The sequence below is a fragment of the Zalophus californianus genome, chromosome 1, assembly GCF_009762305.2.
Source record: "Zalophus californianus isolate mZalCal1 chromosome 1, mZalCal1.pri.v2, whole genome shotgun sequence".
Lineage (NCBI taxonomy): Eukaryota > Metazoa > Chordata > Mammalia > Carnivora > Otariidae > Zalophus > Zalophus californianus.
Genome location: NC_045595.1, coordinates 172,900,379 through 172,907,571, shown reverse-complemented (window position 1 = coordinate 172,907,571; position 7,193 = coordinate 172,900,379).

Genomic DNA, 7,193 nt, shown 5'->3' with positions numbered 1-7,193 from the left:
TCGAACTCACAATCCTGAGATGAAGAGTTGCATTCTCTAATGACTGAGCTCTCTAGGCACTGCTCTTATATTTTTTTGGAATAGTTTAAAAAGAATAGGTGTTAATTCTTCTTTAAATATTTGGTAGAACTCTCCAGTAAACACATCCTTTCCTGGGCTTTTGTGTGTTGGGAGTTTATTACTGATTCAATTTTATTACTAGTAATCAGTCTGTTCAAATTTTCTAATTCTTTCTGATTTAGTTAATGGAGATGGTGTGTTTCATGGAATTTATCCATTTCTTCTAGGTTGTCCAATATGTTGGCATATAATTTTTCATAATATTCTCTATAATCCTTTGTATTTTGACATGTCTTTTTCTTCATTTCTGGTATTTTTGGGGTCCTTTTTGTTGTTGTTTAGTTTGTCTAAAGGTTTATTAATTTTGTTTATATTTTCAAAGAACCACTTCTTGGTTTCAATAATCTTTTCTATTTTTTGTCTCTATTTCTGCTCTAATCTTTATTCTTGTTTTTCTAGTTTCTTTAGGTGTAAAGGTAGGTTGTTTGAGATTTTTCTTGTTACTTGAGGTAGGCTGTATTACTATAAACTTCCCTCTTAGAACTGCTTTTGCTGTGTCCCAAAGATTTTGATCACTGTGTTTTCATTTTCATTTGCCTCCATTTTTTTTTTTATTTCCTCTTTGATTTCTTGGTTAGCCCATTGGTTGTTTGGAAGCATGTTGCTTAACCACTACATGTGTTTTTTCCAGGTTTTTTTTTTTCTTGTAATTGATTTTTAGTTTCATACCATTATGGGTGGAAAAGATGCTTGATACAATTTCAATCTTCTTAAATTTATTGAGACTTGATTTATGGCCCTACATGTGATCTATCCTGGAGAATGTTCCATGTGAACTTGAAAATAATGTGTATTCTGCTGTTTTTGGGTGGAATGTTCTATACATATCTGTTAAGTCCATGTAGTCTAATGTGTTGTTCAAAGATACTTTCCTTATTTTTTTCTGGATGGTCTATCCATTAATATAAGTGGGTGTTAAACTTCCCTAGTATTATTGTATTACTGTATCAATTTCTCCCATTATGTCTGTTAATAATTGTTTATGTATTTAGGTGTTCCTATGTTGGGTGTATAGATATTTACAATTGTTATATCCTTTTGTTGGATTGATCCCTTTATGGTTATGTGGTCCCCTTCTTTGGCTCTTGTTACAGACTTTGTTTTAAAGTCTATTTTCTCTGTTGTAAGTATTGCTACCCTGATGTTTTTTTCACTTGTAATTATATGGTCTGCTTTCTCATCCTTTTACTTTTAGTCTATATCTTTAGGTCTAAAGTGAGTCTTTTGTAGGCACCATATAAATGGGTCTTGTTTTTTTTTAATCCATTCAGTCACCTATATTTTTTTATTGGAGCATTTATTTATTTATTTTTAAAGATTTTATTTATTCATTTGAGAGAGAGAGAGAGAGAGAGCACAAGAGTGGGTGAAGGGCAGAGGGTGAAGCAGACTCCCCGCAGAGCAAGGAGGCCGATGTGGGACTGGATCCCAGGACTCTGGGATCATGACCTGAGTTGAAGGCAGATGCTTAACCAACTGAGCCACCCAGGCACCCTGACTGGAGCATTTAGCACATTTACATTTAAAGTAATTGTTAATAGCTATGTACTTATTTTGTTAATTGTTTTGTGGTTGTTTTTGCAGTTCTTCTCTGTTCCTTTCTCTCTCTCGCACTCTTCTCTTGTGGTTTGAGGGCTTTCTTTAATGCCTAGAATCCTTTTTCTTTTCTTTTTGTATCTACTGTAGTTTTGGAAATTTGTGGTTACCATTGTGTTTATATATGTGTATAGAAGTCTGTTATGTTAATGGTCATTTAAGTTCAAAAACTTTCTAAAAATATTAATTTTTTACTCCCCCTCCACATTTTAGATTTTTGTGTATCCCTTAACTAATGTTTTACAGATATAATTGAGTTTGCTACTTTTGTCTTTAAATATACATACTGTTTTTATAAGTGATTAACCTTTACTATATGTTTGCTTTTACCTGTGAAACTTTTTCCTTTCATAATTTTCTACTAGTTATAGTCTTTTCCACTTAAAAGACTTCCTGTAACATTCCCTGTAAGACTGGTTAAGTGGTGATGGACTCTTAACTTTGGTTTCTCTGGGAAACTCATTTCTTTTTCTATTCTGCATTATAATCTTGTGAGGTAGAGTATTCTTGGTCATAGGTGTTTGTTTCTTGTTTTCCTTTAAGTACTTTGAATATATCATGCCACTTTCTTCTGGCCTGCAAAGTTTCTCCAAAATCAGCTGATATAGCCTTATGGGGTTTCCCTTATATGTAACTGTTCTCTTTTGCTGCTTTTGAAATTCTCTATCATTACTTTTTGCTATTAAGTTTCCCTATGTGGACTTCCTTTAGTTGATCTTGTTAGGGCTCTCTTTGCTTCCTGGACCTAGATGTCCATTTCTTTCCTTAGGTTAAGGAAGTTTTCAGGCATTGTTTCTCCAAATAATGTTCCTGCACTGTTCTCTCTTTCTGTTTCTGGGACCCTAATGATGTAAATTTAGTATGCTTGATAATGTCACCGAATTCCTTTAATCTGTTCTCATTTTTTATTCTTTTCTTTTTGTTGTTCAGCTTGATTGCTTTCCATTACCCTTCCAGATTGTTGAACTGTTCTGCATACTCTAATCTGCTATTGATTCCCTCTACTGTATTTTTTATTCCAGTTATTGAATGTTTCAGCTCTGACTAGTTCTTTTTAATATTTTTAAAATCATTGTTGAAGTTTTGAGTTTAACCATTTTTTTTCTATTCCAGTGAGTATCCTATGACCATTAACTTGGATTCATTATCAAGCATATTGCTTATCTCTGTTTTATTTAGATTTTACTCTGATTTTTGTCTTGTTCTTTCATTTGGGACATATTCTTCTGTCTCCTGATTTTAATTGTGTTTTTCTCTATGTATTAGGTAGGTCAGCTATGGCTCCTGCTGTTGAAAGCCATGCCTTTTTACAAAAGAGTTTCTGTGGTGTCTTGTAGCACAGACATTCCAGGCTTATCTCCTATGTGGGCTGCTTGTGCCCCACTATTATGACAGAGCCGTGATTACCTTTAGCTCAGCTGGCAGCAGTGAGCTGCACTAGACAGGGTTTGGTCCCCACTTTGTTAGAGACCTGAGGTTATTGTGGTTTGTTTGTGGGGGCAGTGCTCACCCTAGGTTTCTGCACATAGCCTCCTGTCTCAGCTGCTGGAGCACCAAGGGGCTCAGTGTGGCTGAGAGGCTCTTATGGGTGGGCAAGGCTGGCAATCAGCCTAGATGTCTTCAATTAGTCTCTCTGCCATAGTTCAGGTATAGTACAAGGCATGGCCTGCTTTTTGCACAGATAAGAGGGTGGACTGCTGGAACCGTGGGTACAGTAGTGAGTGAGTTTAGTTCCCCACTTCCTCAGAGCAGCAGTGACTGCAGTGGCACCAGGCCCTGCCAGCTTTGCCTGCAGGGTGTAGCAAAACAGGAACAACGTTAGAGAGACACTTGCTGAGGTGGGGTTGGATGTGGTAGGTCCACAGGAGAACACAGTACTTACAAGGTAGGTAGAGAGTGCCTACTATAGCAGGCATCCAGCACTCTAGGCTGGTGGAGGGGAAGAAAAATAGAACCCACCAACACTTTTTTTTTTTTTTAAGATTTATTTGAGAGAGAACCTGAGTGGGGAGGGGGACAGGGGCAGAGGGAGAAGCAGATTCCCTGCTGAGCAGGGAGCCTGATACAGTGATCGATCCCAGGACCCAGCTCACTGCTGCCAGCTGGGCTAAAGGGTAATCAGGACCCTGAGATCATACCGGAGCCAAAAGCAGATGCTTAACTGACTGAGTCACCCAGGCACCCCAGTCACCAGCACTTTTGTACCCTGAGAAATCTTCTGAAGATCTCTTCCCCTCCAGCACATTTTATGAAATTAGCCAATAAATCTCCTTTATATACCCAAGTACTTTTCAAACTGCTGCTTCTATGATGCATCTTGGTTAGGGTTATTATACTGGCTCTTTTGTTTTTGTTTTTGTTTTTTTTTGTTTTTTAAATTTAATTTTATTATGTTATGTTCGTTACCATAAAATACACCATTAGTTTTTGATATACTGGCTCTTCAAGGCAGGGACTTAGTTTTCTATTGCCCTCTACCTCTGCAGCTTTAAGACCACTGATTTGTAAAGTTCCCGAAGTTAAGCCCGACAAGTTTTCAAGGGCAAATGTATGGGGACTCATCTTCCCAGTGCAGGGCCCCAAGGCTGGAGGTACCTGGTGTGGGATCTTATCTTCTTGCTTTTCCATGCTTATGATGTGCCTCCCATTTGTGGTTAGTCCCACCAGGGGTTTGGTTCCCAACCAAGTCTCTGCCCCACCTATCCTTTTCAATGTGGCCTCTTCTCTAGGATTAAGTGTGGAAAGTCTGTTTTGTCTTTAGATCATTTTTAGAGGTAATCGTATAGATGTAACTGTTGTCTGTGGGATGAGGTGAGCTCGGGATCTTCCTATACTACCATCTTCCCCATGTTCATCATCCAGTTTACAATTTAATTTCAAATGATTCAACCAAAAATAAATATATATCTGTAACTAGAGCTATGTTTAGAAAGAAAGAGGGATAAAATTAATGTAGTTAATGTTAACAGATTTATCAAGGGAGGGGTATACATGTGGATGCTTATTTTAATGTTTTCACATTTCCTGGAAAATTTTTTAAAAATTTAAGTTGGGAAGAAGGAAAACCTAAACCAAGGAACAAAAAATAAGGAAATACTTGACTTATTTTTATAATCTTGGGAAATTATAAAATATATTGTTTTGTTTGTTTATTGTTTATCTTTCAGATATATTTACTACAAAGTACATTTTAATTGATTTGAAATATGTACAAGCTCCAAAGGAATAAAAGTATAAGAACATCTATACCCAAGTGATTGGAATATTTCTTTTAGAAATCTTTTTAAGTAAATAATTAGTTACATACGAAGAAAAAAATTGCTATTTACCTGAGAGAGACATCATCTTTAATATCTATGATCTTGCCTGAATACAGAAGTATGTGTTTTATAAATTCATATTATGAAATTACTTATCTTTTTATTCTATATTTACTCAGTTTGCATAAATGTTAATGCTTACTTTTGGAAAAATTACTTGTGGGAAATTTACAAAAAGAATTCAGTAAAATTATGTAACTCTAATAATTTACTATAGTCTAGAAGAAAATTTACATGATTAAAGGAAGATGAAAGTATCATTAAGTATTCATTCTTAGGGGAAAACAAACAAGATTCCACAATAAAATTTGGCTTTTTCAGTTGTATGTTCTCTAGGCATATTAACTCATACAAGTTGTGTATGTAAACTTGCTGAGTCTCATGTTTTCATAGAATAATACTTTTCATCATCATGATTTAACAGGAATTTAAGAACAAAATGGAATAAGCCTAAAATGAAAATAGAATAGCAGTTTATCATGTTTTGACCAATAAACTATCAATAGGCTTCTTAATGTTACAAAAGGCATGTTTTACTTTCCTATGTAAGGATTTCTAAAATGTTAATGCTATTGTGTGATTATCTTCACTCTGTACGTGGAAGTGTATGTGGCTTTCATCTTAAGAACAAATTGCAAACATTTTAAAATTATTTTCTTGGTTTTTTTAATGTCTCTATGAAGATTTTTATAAAATATATCTTTAGATTATTTTTCCTAAAGATGATATGTTCATATTAATGTATAGGCACAATTAAAGCAGAGATGGAAATATCTCTTTAACAAAGATAGTTTGTCTCTAAATTACTACTGCTTATTAAAATAGTTTGACTTTTTCTTAAAGATTTTATTCATTCATTAGAGGGAGAGGGAGCAACAGACTCCCTGCTGAGCTGAGAGCCCAACATGAGGCTCAATCCCAGGACCTGGAGATCGTAACCTGAGCCGAAGGCAAGACACTTAATCATCTGAGCCACCCAGGTGCCCCTAATTTGACATTTTTGGAGACTTAATAGCACATGGTAAGTTTTCATGAAGAATGTATAGATTGCTATGTAGACTGAATATATTAACTAAATTTGGCATTCAGAATTTGAAAAAATTGTTTAAAGTGCTTAAAATTTGGTATGATTTAAATATCTGAGTTTTTAATATTTTTTATGGCAAATGGATCTTCAAATAAAAATGTCATGTAGTAATTTTTATCATATATCATGGATAAGCATTTATATTAAAGAATCAGCTATTATTGCAGAATACCAAAATAATTGTATATGATGGACAATATTCCCATATAAAACTTTTTCTATGTAAACCACTATGTAAAATCAACTGGGTTTGATTTGTTCAGAATAAAGAACATTTAGATCATTCCTGTCTCTAACCTTCCCCATACAATCTTAGAATTTACATTACCTTCAATGAAGAATAAAAAGAAATAGATTCTAAAACTAGAACTTTATCTTATTACCAGTCTTAGATCTTTGAGTGTGTAAGAGGTGTTGACAATTACCTAATAAATTGGTTTTAGGTCAATTCTTCATATGGAATCCTTAGAAATTACTATTTTGAAGTTTTGTTCCCTTTAGATCATAGATCTCTATAGATCATAAGACAGACCCAACACTATGACTCTCTACCCCAACATAGGGAAAACAATAAGTTTGGATTAGTAACCCTAACTTGGAGAAACTGTTTAAAAGAAATATGTTTCCTTTATTCCATAGGTACTAAATAAAAATCTCTGTGATAGAAAAAGTGGTTTTGAAAGGCAGCCTTCTAGAAGGTCCAGGAATGTAGGCAAGAAAGAGATTTATTAAGTCTTAATAAACCTCATCAGTGAATACTTATCAGATAATTCAACCCAGCATAGCAAGAACAGAGCCCTAACATGAATTTGGGTCTGAGTACACCACAAATACAGTGAGGAGGGATGTTTCTGTGAACATATTCCTTAGTGTAGTATCTGTGTGTGTTGAGAAAATAAGTGTAATGCAGTGGTAATTAGAAAGAGGAGGGAGTCAGAAAAAAATCAGGCCCACATTCAGCCAAGCAGGGTTTTTGATATTTTGATTCTGGGCACATGTAACAAATTTAAAGAGATGATTAGTTGTACCAGTGTATAGACATTCTTTCTTTTCCTTCTCCAAGATGGTTT